Source organism: Crassostrea angulata, chromosome 2 (genome assembly GCF_025612915.1).
Source record: "Crassostrea angulata isolate pt1a10 chromosome 2, ASM2561291v2, whole genome shotgun sequence".
NCBI classification, from domain to species: Eukaryota; Metazoa; Mollusca; class Bivalvia; order Ostreida; family Ostreidae; genus Magallana; species Magallana angulata.
The window spans coordinates 66,871,793-66,893,889 of NC_069112.1; the positions used below are offsets into that span (position 1 = coordinate 66,871,793).

Consider the following 22,097-nt stretch of genomic DNA (forward strand, 5'->3'; position numbering starts at 1 on the left):
TGAAAAGAATTTTCTTGTCATTATCGCAAATATCTTACTTGCTGTAATATCGTTGGCAGTTCAGTCGAATATCGCATTAGGAAAATTTGCCGAACAGTCATCTACAGATCAAGTTTACACTTTTGTAACGTCTGGTTGACATATTTTCGAGAAAATTAATTTTTTATATTTCATTTTTTAATGTTCGGGTTCGTTATCGGGTTCAGTGTGTACTGAATAAACGAGGAAAATATGTAGTCAGAAATAATATCGTGATGTACTTGTACCATTCCATTTATTGTTTCTAACAAACAAATAAGTTCAATTTGTAAAATAGTGTCAAGTATTGCGTTGTAAGTTTAATCGATGCGGTTTTTTGTGTTATTACAATCGGGTTCGCTATCGGGTTAGTCTGTTGATTCAGGGAACAGAACACGGTAAGAAATGATATTCTGCATAACAGTGCATTGTTTTCACAAATTTCTACCAGCAAATACTTAATGGACTTGGCGAAATTAATGGAGATAAAATAAAGAGTATTATTTAACCCATTTTTTATTTAATTTCTATATCAACTATGTAGTTTGAATTTCCTCTGTTCATTTTTCTCTGATTAAAGCATAATATCTCGTTTATAATAGTTTTGAAAAAGATGTATGTGTCGAAGCTTTCATGGAATTACACAACCCGGTAGGGGACGTGTATTGCTTATGCAATACTCTCAGTATGCTTGTTATCTGTTGCTATCTATTATAAAACATTGCCAACCTTATGATATCACTAAATGGCACAAGGTGGCGAGAGCGTTCGTATTCATTCTGCTGATATCGATGCACTCCAAACGATCAGAGGAGTGGGCGGCCCTGCAGTATCAAGAAACATCGTGGCATTCCGGGAAACATCCGCAATCCCCAAGAATTACAAAAAGTTCGCCACACGAAGATTGCAATTGAAGATGTTTATTTTCTAAATAAAACTTTGTTTATCCACAGAGGACTTAAAAAGATTTAATGCGTGTTTTTATGATACATATTTACTGAAATACATGAAAACATTCTGCACTATTTTCTTACGCGTAGACTCAATTCATATGTTCTACGCGTGCCTTCCGGTTTGAGAATTCGGCTGACAGTAAACCAATAGACGGGGTCACGTGACCCCGTCTAAAAAGACTTTGAATGTCTAACCATTCCAAATTCTGCATCGGGTAAAATATAGATTTTTCTAACGTGATGAGTAGTCCAAACTCGGATGTATTATTTTATTTAGTTATATAAGTTTGGAACGATTCCTCTTTATCGACACAGTCTAAATTCTGCGTTGGGTAAAATATAAATTGTTCAAAATTGACGAGTAGTCCAAATTCTAATGATTCCCCTTTAGCAATACTTCGCGAGACAATGTTGCTAAAGCGAGATCATCCATCTTTACGGTAATAAAATCATTCCCGTAAAAGATTTTCATGATGTACGTCAAATAAATGAAAAATCTCAATAAAAGAAAAAAAATCGTAAAATAAATTATCTCTAGAATCATGATCACAAACTGACTGAAACCAACTTACTCATGACTTCTGCCTCTGCTACTCATTTCCCGCGCACAATATGTGGAATGGATAGAATGACAGATAGTTTCGAATAAAAGATCAGTAAAAAATTTCATTGAATGTTTCGTTTGAATGATGTTTTTAAAAATCAATATTCAGACCATTTTTTTTACTCCTCTGCATCATGATATTTTTCTCTACTATTCGAAAATGCTAAACTGTCGTCAATATTTTTTATGTGTCTATTTACCACAATGAACCCAAATAAACCCCCAATACAATCCATCTAACTACCTTATTAAATTCTAAAATACTTTATTTATTTCCTTCTTTGGATTTCTGTTCATTATACACGTCTCAAAAATATAAGCTTATTAAATTGATAATACTGCACAAGCACCTAGCCTGGGAGAGGGGGGGAGGTAACAAAACGTTTTGGAGAGGAAGCAGTGGGCACTCAGTATTGTATTACGTACTTTTTTGTGACCATGTGAAAAAATGACGTAAAAATGAACAGTAAAATTGAAGTTTGATGTGTACTGTAGTTATATTTCTAATTTTGGTAAGGTAGTTTTTTTTTCGGGCTTGTCAATATTTTTTGGATGAGTGCCCCCTCCCCCCCCCCAACTTTCAAAAACAATGCTACGTACATACATGCTGCAAGTTTCCATTACATGCATCATAGATTATTATTCATTTTGCAGACAAAGACAGACCACCCTTGGTAAGACAAGACAAAAGAGGGAATGATCGAATCCTGTTTGAAGAAACTTTATTTCTATGTTTTGTGTAACTTTTTTCCTAATTCTTTTTAAAGTGTTTAATTATAATATACCATTTATTAAATAGAAATATGACCTTCAGATATTTTATAAATTTTCAATTTCTAATACATTCATTTCATGCTCAAAATAATTCCCCTTTATAAAAGACAATCTATTCTGTATTAAAAAAAATAACAATGCGTAAACTAATTTTATTTTTTAAAGTGACATATACGTTCGATGGGCTGGTTGTTTATTCATCAAGTTATTATATGTCTCTATATTTGTTTATAAAACACATATCGCTATTATGAATCATTTACTTACTTACTTATAACATTCAGAAAAATTATCATTGATCAGCCAGTTAGTGTTATCATTATTATAATTTTATGAAAATGCATTTGAACATTGTTAAGATTTCAGTTCAGTTCAGTTCTTTTTAAACTTTAAGCTATACAGCTCATCAGTACAATAAATATAAACAATATACACGTACAGGTAGGTTAAGAGGAGAATGTGGCAGAAGTGTACATACTATGATATCAACATCTAATTTGCATTAAGTAAATTTTTCTTAATTTCAAACCAAAGTGAATAAATTTACCCAGATTACATAGTTCCTTTACATTTTCAACATTATAAAGTTTACACATTAAAGGTTTTTTCCAGTAATAAGGTTTAATGTATTTTTTGCGATACCCTCCGTATATGGGACATATTTAAATAAATTGCATGATGTTTAGTTGTAAAATTCAATTTAATTTAATTGCCTCTAAACAAGCTAGCTTGGGTATATATCTGAACTAAGGATTTTACTTCTTTTTAATTATAGCATTCAATGAGTAACACGGGGGTGACTTATTTTTTTACAATAGGTTCAAGTAAGGCAATGGAGTCGGACATGGCAGCAAGTATGTTGAGAAGGCTAAAGGACGATGGATTTGAGATCAGAGCCATTCATGCAGACAATGGCTCCACTACTGCAGCACGACTGAAAGCAGAATTCCAAAGTTTGGAAAAAAGATGTGATAAAAATCATTTGAAGAAAAACATGACCAAACAATTATACAGTCTCTCAAAATCCAAAAGCAACTGAAGCAAGAGGGAGTTATTTGTTACATTACAAAATGTTATATGCACCCTCTGTCCATCAAAAGGCAATCCGAAGAGGAAGTTGGAAGGATATTAGACATGGTTGTACCCCACATATTTGGTGACCACAATTTGTGTTCAACTAGTTGGTGTGCCTACCACAGAAATCCGAAAAGTTACAGGTTGGTAGTAGATTTACTAAGCTCTTTGATTTTATAGTGTACATTTGGAGCATACATTAAACAATTTGTTTTATCTTTTAACACTCAGTCTGATAAAAATGAATTGTAGATATGTCTCTATATGAGAAGAATGATTTATTTATTGATATGAAGCCATATGTAATATAACAAAATACTTAAAAATTTGTTGATAGAATGAAATATCTGCCTAATGATAAACCCCTGAATGATGAAATGTTGAGGGAAGCTCTAAACAGAATAACTCTAAGCCTAAAGCGAATACTACCACAGCTTGTGTGCCTGGGTTCCACCCAGAGCAACGAAAACTTCAACAACATGGTTGCTAGTAAAGCACCAAAGAACCGCTGAGAAATTAATGTATGATATATATCTCAAATCTAAGTACTTATTTTTTTTTTAAAACACACAAAATCAATACCACAACTAATTTAAGTGTATATATCTTGATTAATATGAAACACTCAAAGCAGATGAATGGAAATTAGAGGCATGTTTAAAAGAATGGGTGCTCGCGAGCACTGAGGCGCGATCACCTTCATAAAGGTGTGTTTAACAGAGTGAATTCTTGTGAGCACCCATTCTGTTGCACATTGGCCTCATATCTTTTTCCTTTATACATGTATGATTGCCTATGACTGTACAAACAATTATATAGTCTCTAGGAGCTTATAAATTACAAGTACCTGTTATATCTTTGCATGCCAAGATCTATAGTTAATCCTTCAAAGGACTACCTCAAATCTTATTGTGTGAGAATATGAGTTTTTACTTTGATTTAAATTCAGTGCCTATGGGGGAACAACATCATTGGCCTCAAGAGTATCAGCTGCTGTTTTACAGAAGAATGAAGGATATACATATATCAATCAAGTATGAAGGATATACATTTTTTTTTAATTTTATAAATGTATTTAGTTAAAAGATATGCCACTATTATGTGATACGGTGTAAATTAGGCTAAGAACTGACACGCTCCTTCTACAGGATCAGGTTAATTAATCCTTCAGTTGAGTCAGTTAAGAGTTGATTTTTAAACTGAAGAGTCTTGGACTCGAGCCTATATATAATTGTGGTCTGGTCATACTCTTCTTTATTGCTTTGTCGCCCAACAATAATATTTCAGAATGGCTCTTTAACAATCATTTTTTTTTTCATTTACTTAATTAATTCATTTCCTTTTTACTCCGGACAATAAGTTAATGAAGATGCCCTTCTTTTACCTGGGGTTGTCTCTAAATTGCATGGCATTAGAATGGACAAGAAGAAACTATGGAACAAAAAACAACAGTCATCCATTGCTTTAAAAAGAAGACGACTTCTGCTAAAGGTAATGATGCACGAAATTAATAAAAAGCTAAAATGCAATGCCATGTTTCAAGTTCACAGGTCAATTACAATAAGAAGCTCTATAAAGCCTTAGCTTAATCAAAGTACTGAAGTACAGAAAGCCAGGCTCTTTTGGTGTGTCTTTATGCATATTGTGTAGAAAAGACTGAAAATCTCTCTCTCTCTCTCTCTCTCTCTCTCTCTCTCTCTCTCTCTCTCTCTCTTGCTTTTAATGTCGGCAAAGCATCAGAGAGCGACCAAATTTTGTAAGCGGCTATAAACAAAAAATATGTCTGTCTTGTAGAAGTTAAAAAGTTCAACAGCTGCTGCCTTGAATTTTGCGACAAGCATTATATATTCAATCCCCATTTCTAGTAATTCATGGAAATTCATGCGCATTGTATGTGTCCAAAATGCGTAGTAATGTTTTAAAAACACGTTATTATTAAGAAAACTAAAAACGATAGAAAATTTATTCGAAATTTTAAAAAAAGAAACAAAATGCCAACACTTTTGACAAAACGTGGCTCTTTGTGTAACTATTTGGTATAGCGGAAGCTTTACCTTGACGCTGTTTGGTTTTTTGTTTACTTGTGCTATTTATAGTAACGTTGGCGATTTGCCTGCCTATAGCAAGTACTTGAAACATGACAAGGTTTGGGGGGGGGGGGGGAGGGTTATATACAATCATGTCAGTTTCAAATATATTTCTGATTAAGGAACATAAGAAATTTATTACATCACAAAAAAAGATATTGATGACCAGGCAAGGGGTAATCGTAATCGAGTAATTATAATCGATTGTAATGATTACTCTTTTTCAAGTAATTGACAGTAATCTGTAATCAAAGAGATTTTTGATTACTTGTTAATGTTATTTAATCGACTACAGCAAAAAAAAATGCAGTGTAATTATAAATACTCTACAAGTGTTGTGTATAATATTATTAATAGAATAAAATTGTTTATATTTATTCATTATGATTTTCCACTTTCACTTAAAATATAAAAAATTATTCACATGAGAATGATGAGTATATAATCAGATAATTAGTTATTCACCCTGTGTTTCACACTTCCTTGCAGATATTTTTAAGTATTTAACCTAATGCGTCTTAGAAAAATCACTAGAGCTACCTAATGATTTACCATTTACGAGAGAGAGAGAGAGAGAGAGAGAGAGAGAGAGAGAGAGAGAGAGATTGATTGTACAATGTACATGCGACTCACTAACCCTTACATAATTTAATTGAACTGTAGGAAATACAATCACGTATGTACCAAAAATTTTTATTTCAGAAAAGAAAACAAAAAAGAGAGTATTCCCTACATTTGCGTGAAGGAAACACATATGGAAGCTATATAGAGACTGCTGCAGAGGTGGATATTGAGAGCATTCCAGGTAAATAAAAAGATAAATGTAATTCTTTTACATGCACTTTATTATAAATAAATATAGATTATGTACCGTTAGTTATTGTTGATGATGTAAATTTGTTAGCAAAGGGCCCATTAAAATGATCCACAAATTATCGAAGTTCTTAAAACCTTCCACATAAAGAATTTCAAAATAAAATAATTAATATACATGTATTTGAAAAATAGCAAGAGATTAATTTTCACTCCTTTAGGTACTTTTAGAATTGAATTTAGAAAAAATCAAATGTATTTTAAAGATTGGATGAGTAAATGCATAGCTTTATGACACATTATCATTTCTACAGTTTTGTTCCAGGTAAACTTGATCCAGAGAAGGGAGAGTGTATCATGTTTGATATCGAAACAACTGGTTTAAGTCGGGACAGTGACATTGTTCAGCTCTCTGCATTTGATGGCATCACATAATTTAACGTCTATATACGACCAAATCAGCCAATCAGCAAAAATGCTACTGAAATATCTGGCATTACCTTCTCATTCGAAAAAAAAACACTGTCTAATATAATGGGAGAGAAGTGGAATCAACAGATTTGAGAATAGGTTTATTGAAATTTTTGGAATATCTCAAAAGTCATGCCAACCCTATACTTGTAGGTCACAATATAATGTCATATGACATTCCCGTCCTTTGTCATAAATTACACGAATGCAGCATGCTTTCAGAATTCATTCAGTGTGTTTATGGATATGCAGATACGCTTAAACTTGCATATAAACTGTACAAGAAAGAAGATGTAGGAAACTACAAACAGTCTAATTTAGTGAACATTTTGCTAGGGAAATCTTATGCTGCACATAATTCTCTAGAAGATGTCAAAATTCTGCATAAACTTTTCACTAAAAAGTTGACCTGCCATTCTGAGGATCTCTTTCCTTTTCATATTCATATCCTCCAGAAATCTTTCAAAACTATGGTGGAAAAGGCGGCAATGTCAGTCGCAACATCCAGAAAGATTGCAGGATCTGGTCTAGGATTCCGGCATATCATGCTTTGTTATAAGCGTGATGAACTTAGTGGTGTAAAAACTCTTTTAGCAGAACATGGTATGAAAGGAAAGGTTGTTTCTAAAATGATTGAGTATTTAAAAGCTCATGAAGAGTAACAAGATTGTTATGTCTTTGTATCCAAAGGTTAAGGTTTCAGCTCTTTTGATCATCTGATGTCTGTCTCCTGCCCATTGGTCTGTCCAACCATCTGTAAACTTTTCACTCTTTGATTTTTTCTTTAGAATTGCTATACCAATTGTTAACTATAACTTGGGGTTTCATGAGAGAGGTTCAAATAAGTACTGGTAGACTGTAAAATTTGTTTTGAAAAAATTTAGTGCTGCGACAATTTGTGAGAATACTATGCAAAACATTGTCACATACATATTGCAGATTCTAGAAGAGTTTCTGTTGTTCCGGTAATGATGTAGCCCATTGGCCTCAACATAAACTTTGCTCTCTTTTTTCATATTTCTGAAATCCACTATGGCATGTATCACATACATGTATAATATAGTTTTCTATTGTTGAATGTTGTATGAGTGTTCTGTAAAACTATTTATCTCCATTAAATGTTTGCACACACTCTTATAAATTATTTTGCAGATCAATTGTACATGCATACATTAGAGATGTGCATTTGACTTGGATTTTGAATTTTGATAAGTTGTGAAAAAATGCTATTTGTTGAACTTTTTACTGTAAAAATTGCATATAGTATACCCTTACTGTACAGATAACTCTTACTACAGTTTTCGAGATACTGATAGGAAGTGTTTGTTTATCAGGTCATTTGTGCATTAACCAAAGATGTGGATTCATTTGTGTATTTTTTTAACTTTTGCGAAAAATATTAGTTGTTGAACTTATACATATTTTCTTGCAAAATATTGCATAAAGAGTAACTCATTTCTCTAGATATGTAGTCTTTATCAATTCAGGGTTGACAAATGGTTATGGATATCTGTTAACAATAATACCCAGTTCTCTGTCGCAGTAGCATCTTTTCTCTTGTTGTATTGATTAACTGGTTATGTGACAATATTTTTTTTCTATACTTTCTTATTTTGGATAACGTTTATATGAAACATATCAAAATGACCTTTTTGCACTTACTAGTATATAATCTTCCATATACTAGTATCATACACAAAAATGGAATATGTTTGAAATACTATGCAACATTTAAAACTGACTTGACATCCAGTAATGTCAGACCAATGATTTATTATGTGTATTTTAGGGAAAGATTAATTTAACCTACAGTGAAATTGTAAATAAAGGGTAGGAGTCATGTCTAATGGTACCGTATAAATCAACTCTGTGGTCATAAAAGTTGAAGCAAACTTGCCAAAAATCATATGAAATTTGATGAATTAAGAGTTTATTATAACACAAATTTATTGCATTTCCCTCCTTGAATGTTCATTTATTTTGATTGTCAACATCATGTATTGGTTCATGAGCAAAATGCATTAAAAAGTCTGAAAATTGAGGGGGGGGGGGGGGGGGGTACAAGTATTGTGATTCGTGTATAAAGTAACTCGAATACCTCACTTGATATTTTGTATTTATGTTACTACAGATATGTTTTATAACATTTATTAAAATTAAGAAGTTTGATTGGTTATTAAATTTTTGAGGATCAAAAAATATGCTTCCAGACTATGAAATTGTGTTCAATTTATGATGAGTACATGTTATACAAGGCAGTGGCATTGTAATTTGTATGATTTATTTTAAATGAAAGTTATATTTCTATTTACTGTGAATGGTATTAAATAATAATTGATGGTTATTTCTTGTTTTTGTAATTCATAATTTTTTTTACCTGGCGTATTTATTCATAACCCAATTAAAATAAAATACTGGAAAAACCATACCGCCCTTAAATCAACGATAATTATAGTTGAAATTTTCTCAAAATGTAACTACAAATATAAGGTAAAATATATGTAAAAAGGAGAACAATTGATTGGATAGAATTTTTTCAAGGACCCTTGCAATCACTTCCTTAATAATGTACATTGATTTTTATGAAATAGGTAAATTTAAGTAATACAGAGGGTTCCACTTAATCTGAACGCGGTTAAAGTGATTATTCGGTTAATATGATATAAAATCAAAACACCGATCCATTTGCTTTATAAGCCTTTGTAATTTCTACTGATATTCTGATTGGGAAAAAATGTCATTTTCGGTTAATGTGATACGATTTCTGTCAGCCGATCAAAAAATCAAATAACGTTTTCACACCTCTTCCACCATGTCCACACCTCGTATATACCTCTCACTGTGTAAACAGCTTGGCACGTGCCTAAAACTTGCAAATAACGGTGCTTCAGGGGATTAGTCACAGCTCAACGCACACAGATGGTCAGCTGGTCGATAGATGAAAGATACCGACATCGATAGTTCAGGACGATCACATTCCAGACGACTCTTGCCTGGGGGCAATTTTGATTGAAAGAAATTGAGAGTAAATAGTGTTGCTTGTTTCTGATTATATACATGTATTCACGCATACAAACCATTTGATGAGCAATTATGGCAATTAGTTCGTGTTTATGTGTACGCGCACTTATGGAATTCGGCTTTGAAATGATGTCGCTTAAATTGTAACAATGAAACAATTTAAGTTTATAAACTAAGGTACAATGAGCTTTGAACACTAGTTACAACATGTCATATAAACGATAGTTTAGCTTGTGCGTAATTATGCCGTTTCTATAAGTAACCTGAAATTTCCAATCACAAATCATGCGAGGAAGAGGCAGACGAGACAGAGACTCGGGACATTGACGATGAACTTCCCACAAATGTAAATGGTGTCAACAAGTGCATGGAGTACGTGCGAATATTCATGGAGGAAAACAGCTGTGACAACTTCAGTGACAACTATGCACTTCTAGAGCAATTTGAAATGATCGCCCTAAAGAAGAAAAGGCAGTCCAGGATCACAGAGTTCATCGACTGGATTCCGTAAAAATCGCTCGTGTACTGATATGTGACTGACAATCATGTAATGATTTTATTTTGTAGTGCCCATAGAAAATGATTTTATCAAGGACCCTTGCAATCACTTCCTTAATAATGTACATTGATTTTTATGAAATAAGTAAATTTAAGTAATACATGTATTGATAATCGAATTTAAAGATGAATTGTAGGAACTTGAGAAAGAGGGATTGAGGTTGTTGATGAAATGCGGAAAAGTTAATAGAGACGCCTTCCTGAAATCTTCCCCGTCTACTTTGAGGTCTCTTGACAAGAATACCAACGTGGGCATTTCAATCGAGGAATATGAGAATTCATTCAAGTCTATGGAAAAGGTGGACGTGAAACTGTTAATGAAGGTTTTGCCGAGCCATCCGCAGCACGATGAAATTGTTGATTGGTTTAAGTTATGATTTTGAAGGATTGTATTTGATTATCGAGCATAATTACCGATCAGAATTATCATGATATCTTTATGTAGTACGTGAAGTTTTTGTTTACTAATTATGAATACGTTGTAATTATTTAATCCTCATTATATTTAGGAAGCAAATGTATTAGTTATGTAAAAGGCGTAAAAATCAAAACGTGTATATATACTATAAATTATATTCATATGTTTATTGTTTTGATAATGTTGCAAACTTAAGTATTTAGTTTGTAGTAAAGTGTTTAAATAAATTTAAAAACCAAGGGCATACAAGATATAAATCGTTGAATTGATCACCCAGAAGTGTACATTGTTTATATACTTACTTTTACTTAATCGTATATTGATAATGAAACTGAAAAAGATAATTAAATAAGAGTATAAAATGACAACAGTCAACGTTGTGTGATAGATTGTAAATATAGTGTGCGTATTTACCTTAGTCTCAAAAGGACGTCCACATTCTTAAGAGTTATCTCTCTTTGTCGTCGAAAGGTATATTCCTTGTTACTTACCTGTAAATCCTCATAGGCCTTGGGGTTAAATTTACATAAAATAGGGAAAATTATATTGACCCTGCAAAGGGATCTTCCTTTTGTAAATGTTATAGTCCTTAAAAAAGTAAAAAAGATCAATGAATCACAACTTCTTCGCCCTTTTTGGGCAGTGCAGGGAATAGACACAAACCGGACGATAGGTATGTAGGTTGCGGAATCGGCCGAGGTTTGCCAAATGGTATTTAGAATATACAAAATGGAGTCGCATCCCATCATTTTAATAGCGGCCAGACAGCCTCTTACGTCTCTTCTGTGGTGTATTTAGGGTAGTGCTATATAATTGATTTTAATGAAATGTTACATCTTTACAAATAGTAAAATGTGTTGTATTTATATCAAGTTTTCAAAAATAAAAGGCGGTGGTGGTAGGGTTGTCATGGAGGCCAAAGTATTACAAATGCTTCCTATTGTAACGTCAACAGGCCCGCAGGATAGGTAAACAAAGAATAAATCTGTCGACTGTCACCTGTCGGCGGTCGACAGTAGAGAAGAATGAAAACTGTCAACCATGTGAGGTTGACAGTGCTATAATGGAGACCAAATTACTACTTTCAAAATTACAAGCTTCCGCATAGGGACTACATACCCTTAAAACGGAGTTGACCCAGGAAACAAACATACTTAAATATAATGACATGCACAAATTAAGATACAGAGACTGCGCTCACCCCTACAATAGCTTTGAATAATTTTGGAAAAAAAATTATAAAGAATTTTATAACAGCAATCTGTGTCCATCGGAGCGGTGATAATAATAGCGATCTGTATTTAATGGGGCGACATTTAAAACAGCCTGGAATACCCCCCCCCCCCCCCCCCCCCCCCCTGGAATTTGTATCATCACTCGGATCACCACCTCCATTCCCTATAAAAGAGGTTTTGCTTTTAATATATGTTTTTATTGTTCAGTTTGATCAAACTTGACTTAAAGGGAACTTTTCAATTTTTAAATTGAAAACGTCTTAATCATTCCCAACCCCCTCTCTCTCTCTATGTCATAAAGTTAAATTTTCCAAAGTAAATCAGTGCAAATAAGAAGAATATGTTTTCAATGGCTTTAAAACATCATTAATACATGTATATAAGACTCAATTAAAACTTCAATTGTCTAAAATATTTTCCATGGCTTTAAAACATCATAAATTTATAAGACTCAATTAAAACTTCAATTGTCTAAAAATGTTTTCCTTGGCTTTAAAACATCATAAACCCTTTATAAGACTCAATTAAAACAATCGTCTGGCCTTTGTCTTTGACCTGGTGTTTGCTGACACAGGAGCGTTATGTACTAGAGGTGTTGTACTCTTGCACGAAAATTGAACAAGTCATTAAAACTTCCGACATTGAAGATAATGAACCGCCGAAAAAAATCATAAAAAGGAGAGAAAAAAGCCAACAATAAAAACAAAAAAAGAAGACTGGGACGAGGAAATGAAAATCAAACAAAAAATACCGGGCAGAATGAAGAGAATCAACAATCAAATCGTGTTCATTAAGGAACCCGACCTCAATTAAAAACCGAACGGTGAAAGAAAAAAATTATTTCTTCAATGTTAATATGTTTTTTAACTTTAACTTTAACTGTTTTCATACAACTATTCATTATTGTCTCGTTCTAATTGCATGTTTTCATTCAATAAAATCGTTCTCACTCTATACTGCCTTTGTTTACATTATTTTGACCGCCATTTTGTATTTGACACCAAAAGTGCACTCAGTTGACTCCCCTATCTAGGCGCTTTATACTACTGATGCACATATTGAAATGAAATTTTGTATACAGGTTTGTTTTTATTAATATCTAGGTCAAGTTCGATTTTTGGTGTGATCGATTAATTCTAGACATAGTTATGTCCCTTGGACGTAGAAAAATTCCAATTATTTTTAAATTCCGTTCATTATTTTCGCATAAAATGCAATTATTAAAATGAAATTTGGTATTTATGTTTATCATAACAAAATCTATGTCAAGTGTAATTCTCGGTACGGTCGAGAATTTTTTGAATGCTTTAGAAAAATTTCAATTATTTGTAGTTTTCGTTCATTTTCTTCGCAGATGTTTCCAAGGGAGGCGGCATAAATGTTTCCAAACATCTCTTCTTTATATTTAGTTAACTGCAGGTATGATAACATTGCAATATTACGGTACCCGCAATATTATATGTTTTTGGAATTTCTACGATATTCTACGATATTTCTTCTTACCTGTATACATTATGTATTAGGAATTTCTTTAATACTTTACGTTGTGCAAAACATAAAAATAATGAAAAAATCTACATTCTGTTCTAATGTGACAATTTGAAGAAAAATACATGAAGCATATATGATTGAAATAAAACCCGCACTTGTATCCTAACACAATATGCTGAAGCACTACAATTGCAGATAAGATAAATAATGGTTTCGAAAAAACCCATTTAAATTAAACAGCTTACGGACAGTAAGAGACATGGAGTGAACAATTTTTTGTTTGAAATATATTTTTAAATGACATATATTAACCCATTCAATTATCTTCTGAAGAGGTTGTACATTGGGTAATCTCAAAGTGTGACAGTCATTTAATTCAAAACAGTGAGTGCAGAGTTGGGATTCACAGGGAGTTGTCTCTCTCTCTCTCTCTTTCCTTCATACATCAGTCTCTAAAAACAGTTTTCAAGCTAGGTTAATATCAAGATTGATATAACTGTCAGTATTGTGACTGCATTTTCTCGCATTATCACCGGTGTGAGATCGGTTTGTCCAGTGTGAGTCAGCAGTGTGAGATTTTTCTGTCTTACACTGTGTATTACTACGAAGTTTTAAAACATAAACAAACGTTGTCTGCTTTAGGGAAATGCAAAATGGTGCATTGAGATTATCCATTAAGTAATTGTGTTGCTTCATTAATTACAATTTATCATATTTTTAATTAAACAAGAGGCCCATGGGCCACATCGCTCACCTGAGGAACAAGAGGTATGATAAAATCAGCTCAATGGAGTCATAATACAAACTATCTGGACGATGTACAATAATTCATGTAAATCCTGTATAAATAAAATCCATTTTCCCCTGGATATTCTTATGTTGATAATCATTAGTCCCTTTTCTAACAGGATGATTTTATAGTCATATCATATGTTGAGTATTGCAGATCTAAAAAAGATCCCTAACAATAGTTTATAGATGGGTTATAAACGTACATCAAACTCTGAACCTTCTCGTGAGGCCAAAGAATTGTCCTGGGGCCAAAGTCTTAACAATTATAAAGAATCGTCTGGCTGATTAGTTTTTGAGAAGATTTTTAAAGATTTACCCTATATATTCCTTTGTTAAACTTTGACCCCCCCCCCCCCCATTGTGGCCCCACCCTACCCCTGGGGATCATTATTTTCACAACTTTGAATCTACACTACCTGAGGATGCTTTCACACAAGTTTCAGCTTTCCTGGCTGATTAGTTTCTGAGAAGAAGATTTTTAAAGAATAACTCTGTTTATTCCTATGTAAAACATCGACCTCCCATTGTGGCCCAAACCTACCCCCAGGGGTCATGATTTTCACAAATTTGAATCTACACTACCTGAGTATGCTTCCACACAAGTTTTAGCTTTCCTGGCTAATTAGTTTCTGAGAAGAAGATTTACTGTATATAATCATATGTTAAACTTCGATCCCCCATTGTGGCCCCAACCTACCCCCAGGGGTCATGATTTTCACGACTTTGAATCTACACTACCTGAGGATGCTTCCACACAAGTTCCAGCTTTGCCGGCGAATTAGTTTCTGAGAAGAAGATTTTTAAAGATTTACTGTATTTATTCCTATGTTAAACTTCGATCCCCCATCGTGGCCCCACCCTACCCCCGGGGGTCATGATTTTTACAACTTTAAAATTTACACTACCTGAGGATGCATCCACACAAGTGTCAGCTTTCCTGTCTGATTATTTTCTGAGAAGAAGATTTTTAAAGATTTACTGTATATATTCCTATGTAAAACGTCGATCCCCTATTGTGGCCCCTCCCTACCCTCGGGGGTCATGATTTTCACAAATTTGAATCTTCAGTACCTAAGGATGCATCTACACAAGTGTCAGCTTTCCTGGCCGATTAGTTTCTGAGAAGAAGATTTTTAAAGATTTACTTTTTATATTCATATGTTAAACTTCGACCCTCCATTGTGGCCCCACCCTACCCCCAGGGGTCATGATTTTCACATCTTTGAATCTACACTACCTGAAGATGCTTCCACACAAGTTTCAGCTTTCCTGGCCGATTAGTTTCTGAGAAGAAGATTTCTTAAGAGTTACTCTATATATTCATGTTAAACTTCGACCCCCCATTGTGGTCCCATCCTCAGGTGAGCTAAAAAGGTTAAGTTTACAATTCAATAAGTGGGTTTCTGGAAGAACAGATTTTGAAAATTTTCGTAATAAATATTGACAATTTTTTATACTTTTTTAATCTTTAGCTTTTAAGATCTGTGTACAAACATAGAATTGTGAGCAAATCTCTGTATCTTGCTTATAATTCGAAGCTTAACACTCAAATATGGTTAGTAAATAGAAATTGTAAACAACATGCACTACATGTATAACAAATAAAGAAAACAATTTATTTTTTCGAAATGAATCATATATATATATATACATGGATATACCTACATATTTCCGTAAGCGATATTAAACTCTATTTAAACTGAATAAACTAGAGAAAATGCCGAGCATCTCAACAAAACCTATTGCATTAATCTACCATTACGCAAAAGATAATGCCGAATTACCGATATAATGAATTGTATTTCAGTACCCCTACATCAGACTTTGCTTAATATGCGCAGGTAAACAGTTAACGTAACTGTTTGATTTACCGAAGTCTCTGATTGATTTGATACGAAAAATCACGAAATACAGACGATAGTTTCCAGGTTACAAAGCATAAATAATGAAAACGAAACGAAAATCAGAACAAGCTAACACCAACGTCATGTGTGAAAACTGTCAACGCATTGAAATATTTAGCCTCAATGTACTTCACAAAATCGGCACCAATATATTTTTCATGTTTCAAAACTTCCCTTCATACGCGAACTGTTGCACAACAAGCAAATTCATCATAGTCAGATCGACCCTTTTTCGTATAATGTCATGGCTGCTTTAAACAAAGAACCTCGTTTTAGAAGTATGGAATACGAGTCTTGGTAAAATGGGTATGCAAACCCGGGCCGTGGCAAAATAAATGCCAGGGCAGATCGGCAATTGTCAATTCCAAATACGCATTATTTTGCAGCAATATCTACAGCGAATACAAATATACTAGTCCATCAAATATCCTGAAATTTTAATGAGATTGGCAGATTAATAACTGCCAATCTTTTGTTTTGCCCAGGCCAAGTCTTGCCTACCCATTTTACCGGATGCCGAGCCCGATTGAAATACGCCTTTCCTTTATTATTATTTTCGTAATAACTTCGATTTGAAACAAAATTACCACTTAATTTTTGCAATTTATATTTTCCTTCCCATAAGGATAATTTATGCTAAACTACGTTGAATTTGCCTCGGTAGTTCTTGAGAAGAAGATTTTTAAAAATGCACCCCCCCCTTTTTCTACAGTTTCAAGGTTTTCTCCGCTTTGAATACAGATCGGACTTTAATTTTTGCAATTTATATTCGCCCTCCCATAAGGATGCTTTGTGCCAAATTTGGTTGAAATCGGATAAGCAGTTTTAGAGAAGAAGTTCAAAATGTAAAAAGTTTACAGACGGACAGACGGACGGACGGACAGACAGACGGACGACGGACAAAATGTGATCAGAATAGCTCACTTGAGCTTTCAGCTCAGGTGAGCTAAAAACTGTCGTATGCTCTCATTTTGACTTGCACTATTTAAAGCACGCGGAGGAATAAACTGAAAGTTATCTTTTGAACGTCATAACAGAAAGTTGTCAAACATCATTTTTTAAGGTTATATAATGCGAGAAAATAATCATTCATTATATACTCGTGTGGGATAGTGAAATTCCACCTCGGGGACAAGATTCACGGTCTAGGACTCGGCAGAGTGATTTTCACTATCCCACACTCGTAATAATGAACGATTCTATTAGTGTCATCCAGACTGAAAGGTTTAGTTAGAGAACTGCCACCGTGGTCATTATATGCCACTGTTATGGCCTTTAAATATTCTCCAGGAAATACTTGTGCTGTTTCTCCTAACAACTTAGTGAAAAACTTTATACACTGTAATGTTCTAGCTTATATATAATCTCTTTAAATACTTGCCGCTAACAAAACTAGTGCTAATCCCCATGGTTCCGGGTGCTAAGCGGATAAGAAGAGTCTTTGGCTTAACCTCATCTTCGCTAGCCAAGGGTTTTCGGTCCACTTTGTTCCCCAATGGCGGATTTCGTTCGAAAACTCGGTGATGTGGTGGCGCTATCTAGCGAGCAACTTGAGTTGCGGCCCTTGCATATTAACAATTTAATCAAATTAAACAACGGGTTATTTAGAGATCATGGCATTAATGCAACATGAAAACATGTTGACCACCGAATATCGGAACATACTCAACGCTGCTATTAAATACGAATTAAGTATTACCTAAGAAAAGCACGGGATGTTTTATTCATTCTGCTTTGTAAGGATCTGTACCGGGAGTAAAAAAGTCGCCGATTTATTAAGAAAACTTTCATGGCTTAAAACCAGGTATCGTTGTCGTGAATATTGCAGACCATAGAAATTAAATAAAACGCAGCAGCTCATTGAACCTTCAAAAGCAATAACCAGAAGCAGGAATGTATATACTAACGGGATAGGCAACGTCTACATTCGCCATGTTTACTTCCCATACTGTCACGCGAGCCTTGACGAATTTGTAGGACTATGTTCAATCCCAGTAAAATATATATGTTTTAAAAGCGATCTGGTTAGACCATCGTTTGGGAGACACTATACTCGAAAACTTGTGTCTCAACTTGTTAAAAGCACTGAATGATTTACATAAGACCATACGTGTGTTTATTTTAAAGTTTATATTTTCAAGCACTGCGATTGTATCAGCTACTCGTAGCTGCAGCCAATCATAAAACGGAGCTTGTAACCGAGTTTTCGTAATGAAGATCGCCAAGGGTTTATGGGGGGCAAAGTGGACCGAAAACCCATGGCTAGCGAAGATGGCATAACCTGGATGGGACACAAAACTATTGCAGGTTAAACCCAAATATGGGCGGTACCAACTGCAGCTGGGTGGAATGCTGCATACAGGCAGAAGAAGTGCCTTGATTAAGGAAACAAAGAGTGAACACAGTAAGGCTAGATTCAACAACCCTTTGTTTACAAGCCTTGAACCTACATTCTCTAAATTGTATGCTCCAGTAGCTCATGTAATGTAAACAAGCATCTTCACTACAGTTCCTCGTATCATTCTATATTTTTTTATAAACATTTTCACAATACGGAGACCAGTATATTTCCCGTGGTCACAATTGAAAGACTATAAAATCTATATTAATTTAGAATGGTTTCAGTGTAATATAACAAATTGAAGCGTTGTAGTTCTTGGGAAACGCATTAATTTGCATTATAAACCTTTTAACACGTATTTGTGGTTTAAAGTCTACAAAATTGGCAGAGAAGATGGCTAAAACATTCAGGGAATTCCCTTCCAGATAACACACTTAGGCCAATGTAGCCAGGTTTCTTTTCTTCAGGTTTGTGGATATGATTGTGGCAGGTTTTTGTTTTCACGATATAGGGCAGTCTCTGATGACCTCATAGTCCCTGTAATAGGAATAATGTATATCTCCATATCTAAAAACTCAATGTCAATATAGGGAACTTTTTTACGCCGGGCTGTGCGTGCGTTCCGCGACACATTGATACATTAAAATTTCAGTTTATTTATATGCCAAAAAAAAAATCAAAATTACTTTAGTTTTAATTTCAAAACTACTCTAGTTTTAATTTGAAATTTTATGATAAATATTTAAATGTACATTATGTGTACCTAAAACCATCTAAAATGACCAAAACGCGTAGTTCACGAACTTTATGGACAATCCTTGTATACCTCTTAGATGCAACACTGCACGTATTGCTAAATTTACATGGGTTTGCACCAACAAGATTTTTTACTTGTTTCTAAAAATGCATCGAAATGATTATACGTGTTTCATTAGAATGACAGATGTGGTTGAAGTAACACCACTTACTTTGTACTTTGCCAAATTTCTTAGATGTTGTTTTCCCTGGTTTCGGGGCATCTTTTAAGTTCCTCTACACTTCGTTTAAGGTCTTTAAATTCTTGTTCTGTTATATTACACATGGCAAAAAAGAACAACTTTTTAAAGACAACGGTTTCCAGTACAGGTGATGAAATTGACCCCCCCCCTTTCCAATAATATTTTTTTTTATTCCATAATCCATAATATCTTTAAATTAACTAAGACTGCATATATCAATTTTCAACTTTAATTTTAAACAAATAAAATACTCAGTTCCCTCAAATATATGATTTTATAGCTTATAATTCTACAGCCTTAAAAATGAAAAAAAATTAAAAGTATTATAATGGAAAAAAGGGAACAGTTCATTATATAATTTATTTATTGATTGGCATTTATATGCTTAAAATGGCTTTAAGCAATTTCTTAGAAGCGGGGGCAGTCGGATCATGATCTTTTTCTTAGTAGAACAGCTCCTAGGATTCAGGTGCCTCAGTTTCTTGGAAATCCTCTAATATTACATGAACATTACAAGACATTTATGTAATTACAATCTAATGTTACAAATTGATTGCAATTTTGTGTATTTTTAAACGCAAACTTACAAAAATAAGCTGGAATCTGGACATTTCTGCCAGCAGTCTCCTGTGTACAGAGCTCGTTGTCGTCTGTTATTTATTATTATTTATTATTTACCCATAAAGAACTGGCAAAAATTATCCTAATCCGATCATAATACGGACTACATCTTTCTGTTATGAGACATATAGATATTCATATTTGTAGTAAAATTGAAGTATAATAAAATTTTAAAAAGTATGATTCCAACAATTAATGTGTTTATATCTCAGTGTTATCAAAATGCCGCCGAACATTTAATTGAACACGATATTGATCGGAATAGATCTTATTAATAGTTTGTTGACAGCTCGCGGGGTAAACAACATGAAAGTTTGTGATTATTTTAAATTCAGAACAGTAAAATATAACTAGAGCAGAGCTCGTGGCAAAGCCACGAGTAGGTCTTCCGTTGTTGCTGCGAGTTGAAAATATATGTGATATGGTGTCAAACGATTATAATTACTAAACTTTCAGTTCTGCTTTTGTTATAAAAACGTGTTGTGATTGAAAGCCTGCATATAAAACGTGTTTTGAAAAAGAAAATAAGAAAATGTTTTAGGAAAACTATTTGTCGCATACAGTTTATGTAATCGTAACAAACATTATTTAAAAAATGAGATATTTAATGGCGAGTTAAATTTTCAGAGGGTAGCAAGCATTGTAATAAACAGTATGTACTCATGTGGCATGTCAGGAATTGTGGGGTTTTTTTTATTTTAAACCGAACCCGTTTACAAAACACGTAACCTTTTCTCTAAGATAACTTCTTTATTTAAATATTTGTAAATTTTTGAAGACAATGTGCAATTTAGAAATTTACAGACCCTGAAACGTACTACTACAACAAAAAAAAGCGTGCGACTAACGTGCGAAAAACGTTTCGTATTAACCGTTTAGCGTTTCGTGTGAATCGTGAAGCGTTTCGTGTAAACCGTTTAGCGTTTGGGACAAAGCGTGCAGAATTTCGGACAATGCGTTTAAATCGTTTCGAGCAAAGCGTGCGAGAACCATGTGAAACGTTTATCAGATTTCATTCGGAACTCTCTGACAATTTGTTTCAAAATGGAGCCCGTGTTTTACATTACATGTACTTTAAACTGTTTGTGATTGGCAAAACTCTCTTGTAGGTATTTTCATGAAAAAAAAATCTAGAAGAAATGATATACTTATCTTTTTACAAAATTGAATTTATTTTTAACAAACAAAAGAAAGGTATATGTATTAAAAGACGACTTGTTACAGAGTACATGTATATATAACGTTTTATACGATGTTTCAGTACTGGTACAGTTTTACCGGTAACGAATATTTGCCAGTATCGAATAATTTTTAGAAAAATTATTGGTGGAAGACAAAGTTGAGGTTTTAAAAAATTCTAGCTAGGTGATTATAACATAGAAATAAATATTATATCAGTGTTTGCCATTTGCACGATTATTTACCGAATTGTTTACAAATTAAAAATGTGCCCCAGATATGGGCTGCCGGATGTTCAAAGCAGAAAAAACGAAAGTGTGAAAACAATTAAGCCTAACTATGAAAATAAGTTTGTTATTGATCCCTATTTAGTGAATAATTAGTCAATATAATTCATTTAAAAAGATAATACATCATATCAAATAATAATGGAGCTTTGAATGAAATTACGACTTCAAATAGGACCACGTGTAGTTTTCCTAGTTACGGTTCATTGCGACAGAAGTATTATTTGGCTGCAAAAATTGATAGATATACGGGAAAAACAAAGGAAAATGGCAACTACTTATCATCAATTACTACTATAAAGTGTTTGTATGAAAATTCAATATTATAAAGTAACGGAAATGAAAACTGTTCAAGTCCAGTTTCAATTTGACCGGAAAACGGTATGATAAAAATAACGATCATATAATTTGTTTAAATGACATATTCCCACAATTGTTTTTCCTTGTTCATTTATAAG

The 22,097-nt window shown here is 33.5% G+C and overlaps 1 protein-coding gene and 1 pseudogene across 1 annotated transcript in view; both read left to right on the forward strand.

The window, feature by feature from the left end:
- LOC128172651 (neurogenic locus notch homolog protein 1-like) overlaps nucleotides 1-22,097 on the forward strand; it is a 201,606-nt gene that overhangs the window by 67,540 nt on the left and 111,969 nt on the right. The gene's annotated exons all lie outside the window — the stretch shown is intronic.
- LOC128172730 (uncharacterized) lies at nucleotides 1,915-4,459 on the forward strand (annotated as a pseudogene).